Source organism: Triticum urartu, chromosome 1 (genome assembly GCF_003073215.2).
Source record: "Triticum urartu cultivar G1812 chromosome 1, Tu2.1, whole genome shotgun sequence".
Classification (NCBI taxonomy): domain Eukaryota; kingdom Viridiplantae; phylum Streptophyta; class Magnoliopsida; order Poales; family Poaceae; genus Triticum; species Triticum urartu.
This window is the reverse complement of record NC_053022.1, coordinates 431,608,765-431,611,592: the sequence shown is the minus strand read 5'-3', so window position 1 is coordinate 431,611,592 and position 2,828 is coordinate 431,608,765. Positions and strand designations below refer to the sequence as shown.

Sequence of the window (2,828 nt, the reverse complement as noted above, 5' to 3'; positions counted from 1 at the left end):
AGCCCTGTTTCAGGTTGGGACGGACCGTGCCAAGATCATCACTTTTGTAAAAGTTGGGCTGGGTGATCGATCCAAAAATATGCACCAAGTTGCAGAGATAGTGCATCTGCTCAACGAACGCAACACTGAAATTCATAAGATTATTAGTCATGGGCAGAATAAAGCTGGGCATGTAATGGTGGCAATTGGTCATGGAGAGCAGCACACAGCTTCTTGGCTTACACATGCTCGCTCCCCAGGAGATTATCATTATGATTACCGATGATTGTAAAACTGTTATAGCTTGAGTAATGAAATGCCCCCCGCCAGCGGAAAAAAACGCGCCACCGCCCCAAATGAAACCTGCATAGTTGACTAAAAAAATCAAAATAACAAATTCAATCAAATATCAGGTGACTATGCACTAGCCAGACCGTATGTGCAACGCACTGTGTCTTGTTCAAAAATCATAGGTGCCAAATACATAAACTAATACCAAACTATCAAGATGACACATTTTCTTATACACTATGTATCTTGTTACGGAATACTACTAATTAATTTCCCTTGTAATTTTGGAGCGAATAAATACCATAATCTTGGTATGGAGTATTACTAATTAATTCCGTCTGTAAATAATATTGGGAGGCAATAAAATGTCACAATGTTATAATGGAAAACTAATTAATTTCATATGGTTATTTTTAGGAGGCAATAAATGCCCTAATTGTGTATATGGAATACTAAGAAACTCCTTATGGATGTATTTGTAGTCTGTCAATCGATACCTATAGGATATTCCATGATGTGCGTATAATCCGAGGATCCTTATTAATCATGGCAAATTGTAAAAAGGAAACTCGCCAAAGCAGGAATGAATAAAATGGCAAACATTGATACTCCAAGAATCGGCCATGCCTCTATATAAACAGCAGAAGGAACCAGCAAAGTAGTACAAGTCTAAACCAAACGGACATAGGAGAAGAGAACACTAAACAATTTCATTATGGCTCTAATCCGGATCAACACTGGTGTTCTGTGCTTGATGGCACTTTTGATGGTTTCAACCACTTTATTGTCGAGTGAAGCATCAGGGAGGAAGATAGGTACATTTCTATTTACCAGAGCTTATCAACTGTAGTATATATGAATTTGTGGTTTCCTAGAGCTAGATAAAAAATTGATCCTATTGCATCATTCTCTGTTGCCAATGATATGAATGTTTCTTATGAAGTTTGATCGTTCAAGTTAATATATGCAAGTGTTTTTGCAAGAGAAAAGTGTTTCAACCGTGCCTACTAGAGTGAGGTGTTTAGTTAAGATAGGCAAGTATCTTTTTCCTCATACTCGCAAAAAATAGATAGAAAACTATTTTTCCTTGTAGTGCAAACTTGTGCGTCGCGTTCGTCCCCTTATTTAAAAGTTATCATGCCTCATAGTACTTTAAACCTAGTGTTATTTAACAATGGCATGGAAAGAAAGAGGTGTTTTCCTTGTGATTTTATGATCACCATTACAATTCTGTCGTGGTACATATGGTTTCCATAGTTCATAATAATTATATACCAGCCAGTAGATGTTCTTCCTATGTTTGTATTAGCACTCCACTGTTGTCCTACTATTTGCATAGTACATTGATTTCACAGAATCCTAGTTTAAATACGAACAACAAGAGGTTCTGATGGCACCTTTTATTTTTTATTGTTGTAGGCAAGGAAGCTAACATTGGCGTCGAGGGGCATCATGAACCCTACACTGCATGTACGGATCCTTCATTTTGTAATGATATCTGCAACAGAGATGGTTACGGAGGTGGGACCTGCCGTGATGGTCACTGCGAATGCATCAGATAATTGTAGCAAGAAAATGACCAAGAATAATGTTTGGAAATAAAGATTCACTTGGGAGCATTATGAATTGTTTTTCTAGCTGGAATAATTTAATTGAACATTTTTATTTTCCTACTCTTTGTATTTGAACCCGTATCATGGCCTTTTTTAACATAGATGCTCACATACACGTGCATTACACTCACGGTATTGGGACAATTTTTGGGAAAAATTAAAATTAAATCTACCAATAAAGTATAATTAATACTATGATTTCAATCAGAATGTTTTTTCATCTGAATCTGGAACTATACACTAGATAGTGTCAAATCTTTTAAACTTATCCATACCTTTGTGCAGACCTTGATGTATCGACTTGAATATGTAGCAAACAATCATCTTTGATACCAAGAGTTAGGACAGCTGGAAAACATATTATGGCTTATTGGCTATTGGGACCAAATAGATTCATTGTTATTGCACACAAAATAAGCGCATACCAATGGTCCATCAAACATATTCAGCTGGAAACTAACGAGCTGCAGCGTATTTTTGTTCCTGGCTATCTACCACAACAATGTTTGCCCTTCTCCGACAAAGGATGGGTGATGACGAAGGTGCGCCTTTTGGCTAGCTCCAGTGCTTGTAGTCGTCGCTAAGTGGTCTATGGACCTGGATGTAAATTTTACTTCTAGTGTTCTTTGAACTACCTGACAGTTGGTGAATACTGCCTCAGTTGCATTTGTTATAATTCCTCGTAATTTCATCTTTATTCCTCTAGAGAAACGGAAAGTATCTCTCTCATGATTTTATGTATCTCTCTTTAACTCCCCAAGTCCGATGCGCCAGGTGTCTTCCAGTTATTCGTCATTGTTGCCATTACATTTTCTTGTGTGCTACATTTTGCCATGTCATCATGTGCATTAGATCATCATATTTTTCAAAACTTGCATCCGGTCACTTTCTCCATTGTCCGTTTCGACATCCGACAATCTCACATTCACCCGTTGCACCTTCCAG

The 2,828-nt window shown here is 37.6% G+C and overlaps 1 long non-coding RNA gene across 1 annotated transcript; it reads left to right on the top strand.

Annotated features, from left to right (window-relative positions):
• The first annotated feature begins 879 nt into the window (after positions 1 to 879).
• Positions 880 to 1,943, top strand: LOC125535083. The gene is made up of 2 exons (XR_007294578.1): positions 880 to 1,085; positions 1,690 to 1,943. It is a non-coding gene; the product is annotated as an uncharacterized LOC125535083 (long non-coding RNA).
• The last annotated feature ends 885 nt before the right edge of the window (positions 1,944 to 2,828 follow it).